Raw genomic sequence first — 13372 nt, forward strand, 5'->3', positions numbered from 1 at the left:
AGATTCAAAATGGCTGTCATCGGCCCTAACTGTATTATATACAATTTGCCATTTAAACAAGAAATTTGATATGGCATAAATGTTATTTATTTTTTCCTATTCAGAACCAATATGTGTAGGGGGCATAAGCCAGCCAATATCAATTCCGAAATAAAAAAAAAGTTGTCAAACCAACTTGTTCATATAATAAAATACAAAAGAACAAGTGGGGATAGGACATCATCAGCTTGCTTATTGAATATTCATGAAGACCTATTCCTTGTCCGATTTTAATCAAATTTTCAGTGTTTCGTTTGTCTGATATTTCTTTATCTGTTCAAATTATATTGTCGTTATCCTGGAATACCCCTTTGAGATTCAAAATGGCTGTCATCGGCCCTAACTGTATTATATACAATTTGCCATTTAAACAAGAAATTTGATATGGCATAAATGTTATTTATTTTTTCCTATTCAGAACCAATATGTGTAGGGGCATAAGCCAGCCAATATCAATTCCGAAATAAAAAAAAAGTTGTCAAACCAACTTGTTCATATAATAAAATACAAAAGAACAAGTGGGGATAGGACATCATCAGCTTGCTTATTGAATATTCATGAAGACCTATTCCTTGTCCGATTTTAATCAAATTTTCAGTGTTTCGTTTGTCTCATATTTCTTTATCTGTTCAAATTATATTGTCGTTATCCTGGAATACCCCTTGAGATTCAAAATGGCTGTCATCGGCCCTAACTGTATTATATACAATTTGCCATTTAAACATGAAATTTGATATGGCATAAATGTTATTTATTTTTTCCTATTCAGAACCAATATGTGTAGGGAGCATAAGCCAGCCAATATCAATTCCGAAATAAAAAAAAAAGTTGTCAAACCAACTTGTTCATATAATAAAATACAAAAGAACAAGTGGGGATAGGACATCATCAGCTTGCTTATTGAATATTCATGAAGACCTATTCCTTGTCCGATTTAATCAAATTTTCAGTGTTTCGTTTGTCTGATATTTCTTTATCTGTTCAAATTATATTGTCGTTATCCTGGAATACCCCTTTGAGATTCAAAATGGCTGTCATCGGCCCTAACTGTATTATATACAATTTGCCATTTAAACAAGAAATTTGATATGGCATAAATGTTATTTATTTTTTCCTATTCAGAACCAATATGTGTAGGGGGCATAAGCCAGCCAATATCAATTCCGAAATAAAAAAAGTTGTCAAACCAACTTGTTCATATAATAAAAATACAAAAGAACAAGTGGGGATAGGACATCATCAGCTTGCTTATTGAATATTCATGAAGACCTATTCCTTGTCCGATTTTAATCAAATTTTCAGTGTTTCGTTTGTCTGATATTTCTTTATCTGTTCAAATTATATTGTCGTTATCCTGGAATACCCCTTTGAGATTCAAAATGGCTGTCATCGGCCCTAACTGTATTATATACAATTTGCCATTTAAACAAGAAATTTGATATGGCATAAATGTTATTTATTTTTTCCTATTCAGAACCAATATGTGTAGGGGGCATAAGCCAGCCAATATCAATTCCGAATAAAAAAAAAAGTTGTCAAACCAACTTGTTCATATAATGGATTTTAAAGACGGCTTGACGATTTAAAATGATTTATTAGCGGGCTAGCAAAATACACATTTTAGTTTGTTTTGATTTTGAAAGGGGGCGTGGTTGCCCGAGAAAGGGCTCGTGACCCGACCCGTAAAGGGCGGGGCAGCGCTTTTTGGCGCCCGCGCCAAAGAATTTGGGCACAATGCCAGACATTTGCCGCGGTTGAGCTATGCGCGGATAAAAGTGCGGGGAATGCTTCATTTTCGTTTTGGCTTTCAATGAAGAGAGATGACGGTGCATGTGTAAAGCGTGCTTACAAAATTTTTTGAAAATTTTCTTTCGGCACTGGCAACTAGAATTGGGCACTAGGCCTAGGTGGCAGATATTTCGACATTTGTCTAGCTACCTATACCGGATATCTACACAAAGGATTCATACTTTTATTGGATTATACAGACGCTGATTTCAGTTTTTTACTGTCTTCAGACTTCAGCCTCAGGAATTGTTGCCGTAGAACTAAGACTAAGTTAGCTGTGCCGATTTGTGGACCTAAAAGATTCAGTTTGCAACTTCAGGATTGAATTTTTTCTTGGCGGTTCGCTTGATTGAACTTTGGAGGTGATTGCATCCAGGATTCATTGGACTTGGGCTGAGTGACGGAGCTTCGAGTCTAACTCTAGTTTCGCGAGTTGATCATGCCAAAGGTTAAGGCCAAGAAAATAACGACCGCAGGTGCGAGGAAGGGAGATGACACACCGAAGAGGAGGCCGGGTCGGCCGAGAGGTCCACGGGCGACGTCAACCCCCGCAAGTGTGGATCTGGGGCTGGGAGGCGGCAACAACGGGCCAGGAAGGAGCGGTGAGTTAAATCCCTCTCAGTCTCAAGTTGTCGATGTTGATGAAAAAAGTGGTAGGCCTAGGTCTAAAGTTGGTGATAAAATGGCAGAGCTAGATCTAGATCTAGTGGGGCGGGAAGGCCAGGCGCCCGTGGGCAGATCTATTGCTTGGCATGAGATAGTAGCTCAGGAGTCGGATACCGGTAGCTCGGGGCAGGCTCAGCCAGCAGTTTCAGTGCCGGCGCGGTCGGCAGGGGTAGCCGAAGATCTAGGCCTAGATCTAGTGGAGGTCGGTGTTGAGAGATCTGAGCCCCAGGCGCCTAGGCTTTCTGCCGTGTTGGGGCACCGGAACCATTTATTAGCGCATGCGACCCACTAGGTGTGGAAGTGGCTATCTCACTGAAGGAAAAAATTTGGGCAAGTGAATATATAGATTTGGGAGTGCTCCTTAAGCATAATAATGCACGTGATGAGTTTGGGGCCTTGAGTGTAGGTGACACCACTTTGAGTTTGTGTCAATCGGGATCTGGTCTTGGTTTGCAACTTCAACCTCAATCAAAGGCTAAGAAAATCATGTCGGTAGAGCAGTGGACTTCGGTGTTTCTAGTATTTGCCTCAATTTACGCTGAGAAGCACATTGAAAGGAGCAGGGAGCTCATGAAATATATGGATTTGATAAGGCATGCAGCCCGTGCGTTTGCAGGTTATGGCTGGCGTGACTATGACACTCAGTTTAGGAGCAAGCAGGCGCGTTTACCCGGGCGATCCTGGGCGAGCGTCGACGCCGAGTTGTGGTTGATGCTGGTGGCCTCTAATGGTCCGCGGCAGCGCCACAATTTACCCCATGCCCCTCGCCATCAGTTCTACAGAGGGGAGTACGGCGCGAGAAAATCTTTTCCCTTCGGAGGAAAGGGACCCGGAGCCAATGGCACACCCAGCCGAGGCGTGTGCTTTGCCTTTAATAGAGGCAAGTGCATGCGAGGCAAAGCTTGCATCTATGAGCACAAGTGTTCCCGCTGCCAGGCGACAGGTCATGGGGCTAAGCAGTGTAGCCAAGGGCGGGCCGGTTCCAGTCCCGCTGGCAGTAAATAGGTCTACGGCTAGTGCGGTGTCGTCTATTGCTCCGACCCCTATTAAGTTAGCACGTTTGGTGCCCATGTTAGCTACTTATCCTAATCAGGAGCATGCTCAGTGCTTGTATAATGGTTTTAAGTTTGGTTTTTCATTACATTTTGAAGGGGACAGGGTCCCATTGGTTGTTAAAAACCTGAAATCAGCATTCGAACACATGGATACGTTGAAAAAGAAATTGGGATGAAATAGACTTAGGTAGGATAGTTGGGCCTTTTGTTGTTCCTCCCTTCGAGAATATGAGGTGTTCACCAGTGGGGTTGGTGCCCAAAAAGGCCCCAGGGGAGTTCCGTATGATTCAACATTTATCGGCACCCAGGGGAAATTCAGTTAATGATGGCATACCGGAGGGGCAGTGTACAGTAACATATTCGTCCTTTGATTCGGCGGTAGATATTGTGACGCAATTGGGGCGGGGTGCCCTTATGGGAAAGACTGACATTAAGTCAGCTTTCAGGCTCTTGCCTGTTCACCCAAAAGATTTTGAGTTGCTTGGGATGTATATAGATGGTCGTTACTATTTTGATCGTTGTTTGCCGATGGGCTGCGCAGTTTCTTGTTCCACTTTTGAATGTTTTAGTACTTTTTTAGAGTTTTGCGCGAGAAAAGTTGCGAAGTCGCAAAATATTGTCCATTATTTGGATGATTTCTTTTTTGCAGGCGGCCCTGCCTCGGAGGATTGCAGGCGGGCAATGCATTGTTTTGAAGCAATTTGCGAACGATTTGGGGTGCCCATAGCGCGAGAAAAAACGGAAGGCCCGACCACACAGTTGTCATATCTTGGGCTGGTAATAGATAGCGTTTCTCAGCAGGTTCGGGTACCGGAGGACAAAATTGAGAAATTAGTAGGGAAATTAAATTGGGCGGTACAGAAACAAAAAATTTCCCTAAGAGACATTCAGTCGATTGTAGGTAGTCTAAACTTTGTATGTAAGGCAATTGCTCCAGGGCGAGCATTCATGAGACGGCTCATTGACTTAACTAAGAGCGTTAAGCGTCCTTTTCACATGGTTAGGTTGACGAGAGGGGCTAAGGCTGACTTGCGGGTTTGTTGGAGTTCTTGGCACATTTTAATGGTCAAGTTTTCTTCCGGGCTCCAGGCTGGTTTGGAAGCGAGGAAATTCAGTTTTTCACTGATGCGGGCGGCTGGCATTGGTTTTGGAATTTTCTTTGGAGGCAGGTGGGCTCAATCCAGGTGGCCTGCTGATTTCCAGGCCGGTAGGAGGTCTATAGCTTTTTTAGAGCTATTCCCTATTTGGGTAGGCTTGGAGATTTGGGGCATGGAGCTAAAGGACAAGAATATATTGTTTAATTGTGATAATCAGGCCGTGGTGGCAGTACTTAACAAGCAGTCGGCGCTATGCCCTGATATTATGGTTTTGGTGAGGAAGGTGGTGATTACATGTTTAAGCAATAATATAGTGTTGAGGGCTAGGCATGTACATGGATGTGATAATGGTATAGCTGATGCACTATCTCGATTTCAGATGCCGAGGTTCCATGCGTTAGCACCGGGGCCGCCCGGGAGGGCGTGGAGGTTCCAGTCCGTCTTTGGAAGAGCTGGCTATCGAGAGAAGTCGACTGCTGATGGCTTCTAGGGCAGCTCGAACACACACAACTTACTCTATTGCCTTGGGGCATACGTGAAATTTTGTAAAGTGTACGGATACGACCCCCAGCTACCCCCTAATGTAGAATGGGTGGCGCAGTTCATTTCTTATTTATCCTTTTATGGGATATGCAGGGTCTACTATTCAAACATACATATCTGGGTTGGCATTTTATATGAGTTCATCTGGGCTAAAGGATGTGACCAAGAGTTTTGTGATTACAAGGTTAATTGAAGGGTGTAGGCGAAGTACTTTGAGAAGAGATGCTAGGCATCCAATCACATTGTCTGTGTTAAATAGAATGCTCGCCTACTTGAGGCATGTTTGTGGTAGTCATTACGATGTTTTGATGTACTCTGCTGCTTTTTCAGTGGCATTTTATGGTTTGTTGAGAGTTAGTGAGTTGACAGTAGAGTCCAGGCATAGATGTGAGTCTATTCTGCAGCACACAGATGTTAGGGTCACTGGCGATGCACCGCATCGCAGGGTGGAATATTCCTAAGGAAGTCAAAGACTGACCAGCGGGGAAATGGGTGCACCATTTCGATACCAGAGTTGGGGACAGTTAGCTGCCCTGTGATGGCGGTTATTCGTTATTTAGAAATCCGCCCAAAGAATGGTGGAGCCTTCTTTTGTTCATATGGTGCTCTCCCGCTAACTAGGCGTGAATTGGAAACATGATAAAACGATGTTTGACATACGGGATATGCCGGCGGCAATGTTTTCATCGCATTCCTTTCGTATTGGGGCGGCTACGACCGCTGCCATGGCCGTTTGCTCGGATGAGGAAATCCAACGCATGGGGCGTTGGGTTTCGAGTGCACATCGGAGATATATAAGACTCGACATGGTTAAGTAAAAAATAAAAAAAAAAAAAAAAAAAAAAAAAAGAACGAAAATATATATGAAATGATGATTTTAGGTTATTTGACATTTTGACCAAAATCAGGTGTAAGTTATCTTCCAATAATGTCACAACGCGTTTACTTTACACGAGGACATGTGCTTTAATCAAAGCCGTGGCCGATGGGTTGTTGGATATTTGGGTGTATAATTCTCAATATATCTGCTTACATGGTATTGTTTTATTTTATTCAGCCCTATTCAGAAGCAGGGTGGTATGTTCAGTGCCAAGAGGCTTGTTTACAAAGGAGCCCTTGTTACAGTATACATTATACATTATACGTTATGCATCATATATTATACATTATACATTATACTTTATTACATTCTTTATACAAAATGAAGAAAGAGATGGTACTATATTGATGGGAATGTGTTTATACGTTATACATTATACATTATACCTTATACATTTTACATTATACATTATACCTTATACATTTTACATTATACATTATACATTATTATAAATTGATTGGAATGTGCTCAGACATTATACATTATACATTATTATATATTGGTTGGAATGTGTTATACATTATACATTATTACATTATACAAAAGGAAGAAAGGATAGTACTATATTGATTGGAAGGTGTTTGGAACATCAGATTGATCATAACGACCCCCCCCCCCCCCCCCTGTACATGTTGATATCAATATACATGTATCATCAAAATAACTCTGGGCTTAATATTGAATGAGTAAGTGCGGGTTTAATGATATCACACAATTACGAGCATTCTGCTTTTTAGAGAGAATGTTACAACGGTATAATGACGTGTTTAATATCAATGCTTTCAGGATTAAGGGAGGGTCAAAAATGTGATTACATACATTGTATCTTGGAGGGGAAAACCCCGTGATGAAGGGGTGGTGAAGGGTAGCAGACCTTTCAGGGGGAAATTTTCATACTTCAAAATTCTGCCCAGCCCTCTTTTCTTGTTTTCTATTACAGGACCTGTGGTGTGGATCATAGGGGACTCGATAGTGTTTTGGGCACATCGCAGGGCGAAGAACACCGGCGAGGCTGACCTTGGACTTGGAACGTCGGTCCGCTGGTTGGGGAAAAGGGGGCTACGAATTGAAGGGTAAGCGATTGGTTAGATAAGATGGGTCGGAGTGAACCAAAGCCTTCAGTAGTAGTATTGCATGTAGGAACGAATGACATTGAGGCACTGTCCAAGAAGAAGCTGGCTAGTTTGACGTATAGACTTTTTGACGCCAATAAGGACAAATTTCAAATAGTGTGGTCGGACATTTTGGAGAGGGTTTGGTACCCCGCTGGCTGTACAGGAGATCAAGGTAAATTGGACTTAAAGAGAAGGGCGGCCAATAGGTACGCCAAGGCTTTAGCTGCAAGATTTCATGGTAAAGCCATACCGCATCCAGCAATATCCCATAATGACATTTCGCTGTACAGAACTGATGGCCTACATCTGGCCGATGAAGGGTTGGACAGATTTATCAGTGAGTTAAAAGTTGGTCTTTCATATCTTCGTTGAGTATGTATTTATACATTTTACCTTAGTCGCTCCGGCGTGACCGACTCCAAAACGTCCGATCCGATAGTATGAATAAGGGTTTTGGCTGGTCTGGAGCCGGTTTCACCAGTGTGTCTATGCTTTCATAATGTATCATTTGTTGTTATTTAGCTGCTCATGCATTTACGTTCAATGTATGCATGCATTAAATCATGTTGGGGTCAGTTATGGATAACCTAGATATACATTGTAATGGAGGAATGAGCAATGTTCCCTGGTACCCCCCCCCCTGGTAAAAGCACTAAGGATGATAACGTTGGTGAATACTAGTAGAATGATCCTGTAATGGTTGCTAAGATTTATTGAATATCTTGGTAGATACGAGTAAAATTTTGACGTGTTTGTTGGCGGTCGATCATATATAAATAAATTATATATTCTCGTTTGGCGGTAATTTGGCAATTAGGCCACCTGAAACACGTATTTTCCAAGAATAATTGGGTATTTCTGGTCATGCCAGGGCAGGCATGTGGATTTTAATCAATTATGTTATGTTATTATGTAAGTTGCAGGTCCCCACTCGTTACCTAGGTGAGGGGGACCTATTTGTACATACAAATGTTTGAGAACGCTGTTAAACTGAAATAATTGTGTCATGCTTAAAGTTTAATCTTAGCCTGACCTGATCTTAAAGGCGGGCAGGCTGGTCTATAGTCATGGGCATTCATATATCTCTATATGCTATATTTATGTCATCTGTAATCCACCGATAGCTCATAATTAATAGCTGTGCTGGGATTCCGGTCCGGCTAGCAGGGAACCAGTGGGAAAACAGCCATGAATTTTAAACATTGAAGAACTTACGAGGGGGGCCTTCTAGCCGGGGGTTTAACCCCTCTCCGAGGAGCTTATTAAACAAGGGTATCGGTTGGTTACAGACATTATCGGTATATGTATATGTGATGATATTCATACACTGTACACAAAAAGCAGAATTGGTAAAGATGCACATTCATCTCTATTTTCATTAAAGCCACGACAAATCGCAATTCACTTGTTCTTGTTGTTTTGTTAGCCGTGAATAATGGATTTTAAAGACGGCTTGACGATTTAAAATGATTTATTAGCGGGCTAGCAAAATACACATTTTAGTTTGTTTTGATTTTGAAAGGGGGCGTGGTTGCCCGAGAAAGGGCTCGTGACCCGACCCGTAAAGGGCGGGGCAGCGCTTTTTGGCGCCCGCGCCAAAGAATTTGGGCACAATGCCAGACATTTGCCGCGGTTGAGCTATGCGCGGATAAAAGTGCGGGGAATGCTTCATTTTCGTTTTGGCTTTCAATGAAGAGAGATGACGGTGCATGTGTAAAGCGTGCTTACAAAATTTTTTGAAAATTTTCTTTCGGCACTGGCAACTAGGCCTAGGTGGCAGATATTTCGACATTTGTCTAGCTACCTATACCGGATATCTACACAAAGGATTCATACTTTTATTGGATTATACAGACGCTGATTTCAGTTTTTTTACTGTCTTCAGACTTCAGCCTCAGGAATTGTTGCCGTAGAACTAAGACTAAGTTAGCTGTGCCGATTTGTGGACCTAAAAGATTCAGTTTGCAACTTCAGGATTGAATTTTTTCTTGGCGGTTCGCTTGATTGAACTTTGGAGGTGATTGCATCCAGGATTCATTGGACTTGGGCTGAGTGACGGAGCTTCGAGTCTAACTCTAGTTTCGCGAGTTGATCATGCCAAAGGTTAAGGCCAAGAAAATAACGACCGCAGGTGCGAGGAAGGGAGATGACACACCGAAGAGGAGGCCGGGTCGGCCGAGAGGTCCACGGGCGACGTCAACCCCCGCAAGTGTGGATCTGGGGCTGGGAGGCGGCAACAACGGGCCAGGAAGGAGCGGTGAGTTAAATCCCTCTCAGTCTCAAGTTGTCGATGTTGATGAAAAAAGTGGTAGGCCTAGGTCTAAAGTTGGTGATAAAATGGCAGAGCTAGATCTAGATCTAGTGGGGCGGGAAGGCCAGGCGCCCGTGGGCAGATCTATTGCTTGGCATGAGATAGTAGCTCAGGAGTCGGATACCGGTAGCTCGGGGCAGGCTCAGCCAGCAGTTTCAGTGCCGGCGCGGTCGGCAGGGGTAGCCGAAGATCTAGGCCTAGATCTAGTGGAGGTCGGTGTTGAGAGATCTGAGCCCCAGGCGCCTAGGCTTTCTGCCGTGTTGGGGGCACCGGAACCATTTATTAGCGCATGCGACCCACTAGGTGTGGAAGTGGCTATCTCACTGAAGGAAAAAATTTGGGCAAGTGAATATATAGATTTGGGAGTGCTCCTTAAGCATAATAATGCACGTGATGAGTTTGGGGCCTTGAGTGTAGGTGACACCACTTTGAGTTTGTGTCAATCGGGATCTGGTCTTGGTTTGCAACTTCAACCTCAATCAAAGGCTAAGAAAATCATGTCGGTAGAGCAGTGGACTTCGGTGTTTCTAGTATTTGCCTCAATTTACGCTGAGAAGCACATTGAAAGGAGCAGGGAGCTCATGAAATATATGGATTTGATAAGGCATGCAGCCCGTGCGTTTGCAGGTTATGGCTGGCGTGACTATGACACTCAGTTTAGGAGCAAGCAGGCGCGTTTACCCGGGCGATCCTGGGCGAGCGTCGACGCCGAGTTGTGGTTGATGCTGGTGGCCTCTAATGGTCCGCGGCAGCGCCACAATTTACCCCATGCCCCTCGCCATCAGTTCTACAGAGGGGAGTACGGCGCGAGAAAATCTTTTCCCTTCGGAGGAAAGGGACCCGGAGCCAATGGCACACCCAGCCGAGGCGTGTGCTTTGCCTTTAATAGAGGCAAGTGCATGCGAGGCAAAGCTTGCATCTATGAGCACAAGTGTTCCCGCTGCCAGGCGACAGGTCATGGGGCTAAGCAGTGTAGCCAAGGGCGGGCCGGTTCCAGTCCCGCTGGCAGTAAATAGGTCTACGGCTAGTGCGGTGTCGTCTATTGCTCCGACCCCTATTAAGTTAGCACGTTTGGTGCCCATGTTAGCTACTTATCCTAATCAGGAGCATGCTCAGTGCTTGTATAATGGTTTTAAGTTTGGTTTTTCATTACATTTTGAAGGGGACAGGGTCCCATTGGTTGTTAAAAACCTGAAATCAGCATTCGAACACATGGATACGTTGAAAAAGAAATTGAGGGATGAAATAGACTTAGGTAGGATAGTTGGGCCTTTTGTTGTTCCTCCCTTCGAGAATATGAGGTGTTCACCAGTGGGGTTGGTGCCCAAAAAGGCCCCAGGGGAGTTCCGTATGATTCAACATTTATCGGCACCCAGGGGAAATTCAGTTAATGATGGCATACCGGAGGGGCAGTGTACAGTAACATATTCGTCCTTTGATTCGGCGGTAGATATTGTGACGCAATTGGGGCGGGGTGCCCTTATGGGAAAGACTGACATTAAGTCAGCTTTCAGGCTCTTGCCTGTTCACCCAAAAGATTTTGAGTTGCTTGGGATGTATATAGATGGTCGTTACTATTTTGATCGTTGTTTGCCGATGGGCTGCGCAGTTTCTTGTTCCACTTTTGAATGTTTTAGTACTTTTTTAGAGTTTTGCGCGAGAAAAGTTGCGAAGTCGCAAAATATTGTCCATTATTTGGATGATTTCTTTTTTGCAGGCGGCCCTGCCTCGGAGGATTGCAGGCGGGCAATGCATTGTTTTGAAGCAATTTGCGAACGATTTGGGGTGCCCATAGCGCGAGAAAAAACGGAAGGCCCGACCACACAGTTGTCATATCTTGGGCTGGTAATAGATAGCGTTTCTCAGCAGGTTCGGGTACCGGAGGACAAAATTGAGAAATTAGTAGGGAAATTAAATTGGGCGGTACAGAAACAAAAAATTTCCCTAAGAGACATTCAGTCGATTGTAGGTAGTCTAAACTTTGTATGTAAGGCAATTGCTCCAGGGCGAGCATTCATGAGACGGCTCATTGACTTAACTAAGAGCGTTAAGCGTCCTTTTCACATGGTTAGGTTGACGAGAGGGGCTAAGGCTGACTTGCGGGTTTGGTTGGAGTTCTTGGCACATTTTAATGGTCAAGTTTTCTTCCGGGCTCCAGGCTGGTTTGGAAGCGAGGAAATTCAGTTTTTCACTGATGCGGCGGCTGGCATTGGTTTTGGAATTTTCTTTGGAGGCAGGTGGGCTCAATCCAGGTGGCCTGCTGATTTCCAGGCCGGTAGGAGGTCTATAGCTTTTTTAGAGCTATTCCCTATTTGGGTAGGCTTGGAGATTTGGGGCATGGAGCTAAAGGACAAGAATATATTGTTTAATTGTGATAATCAGGCCGTGGTGGCAGTACTTAACAAGCAGTCGGCGCTATGCCCTGATATTATGGTTTTGGTGAGGAAGGTGGTGATTATATGTTTAAGCAATAATATAGTGTTGAGGGCTAGGCATGTACATGGATGTGATAATGGTATAGCTGATGCACTATCTCGATTTCAGATGCCGAGGTTCCATGCGTTAGCACCGGGGGCCGCCCGGGAGGGCGTGGAGGTTCCAGTCCGTCTTTGGAAGAGCTGGCTATCGAGAGAAGTCGACTGCTGATGGCTTCTAGGGCAGCTCGAACACACACAACTTACTCTATTGCCTTGGGGGCATACGTGAAATTTTGTAAAGTGTACGGATACGACCCCCAGCTACCCCCTAATGTAGAATGGGTGGCGCAGTTCATTTCTTATTTATCCTTTATGGGATATGCAGGGTCTACTATTCAAACATACATATCTGGGTTGGCATTTTATATGAGTTCATCTGGGCTAAAGGATGTGACCAAGAGTTTTGTGATTACAAGGTTAATTGAAGGGTGTAGGCGAAGTACTTTGAGAAGAGATGCTAGGCATCCAATCACATTGTCTGTGTTAAATAGAATGCTCGCCTACTTGAGGCATGTTTGTGGTAGTCATTACGATGTTTTGATGTACTCTGCTGCTTTTTCAGTGGCATTTTATGGTTTGTTGAGAGTTAGTGAGTTGACAGTAGAGTCCAGGCATAGATGTGAGTCTATTCTGCAGCACACAGATGTTAGGGTCACTGGCGATGCACCGCATCGCAGGGTGGAATTATTCCTAAGGAAGTCAAAGACTGACCAGCGGGGAAATGGGTGCACCATTTCGATACCAGAGTTGGGGACAGTTAGCTGCCCTGTGATGGCGGTTATTCGTTATTTAGAAATCCGCCCAAAGAATGGTGGAGCCTTCTTTTGTTCATATGGTGCTCTCCCGCTAACTAGGCGTGAATTTGGAAACATGATAAAACGATGTTTGACATACGGGGATATGCCGGCGGCAATGTTTTCATCGCATTCCTTTCGTATTGGGGCGGCTACGACCGCTGCCATGGCCGGTTGCTCGGATGAGGAAATCCAACGCATGGGGCGTTGGGTTTCGAGTGCACATCGGAGATATATAAGACTCGACATGGTTAAGTAAAAAAAATAAAAAAAAAAAAAAAAAAAAAAAGAACGAAAATACATATGAAATGATGATTTTAGGTTATTTGACATTTTGACCAAAATCAGGTGTAAGTTATCTTCCAATAATGTCACAACGCGTTTACTTTACACGAGGACATGTGCTTTAATCAAAGCCGTGGCCGATGGGTTGTTGGATATTTGGGTGTATAATTCTCAATATATCTGCTTACATGCTATTGTTTTATTTTATTCAGCCCTATTCAGAAGCAGGGTGGTATGTTCAGTGCCAAGAGGCCTGTTTACAAAGGAGCCCTTGTTACAGTATACATTATACATTATACATTATGCATCATATATTATACAT

Source organism: Lytechinus variegatus, chromosome 9 (assembly GCF_018143015.1).
Source record: "Lytechinus variegatus isolate NC3 chromosome 9, Lvar_3.0, whole genome shotgun sequence".
NCBI classification, from domain to species: Eukaryota; Metazoa; Echinodermata; class Echinoidea; order Temnopleuroida; family Toxopneustidae; genus Lytechinus; species Lytechinus variegatus.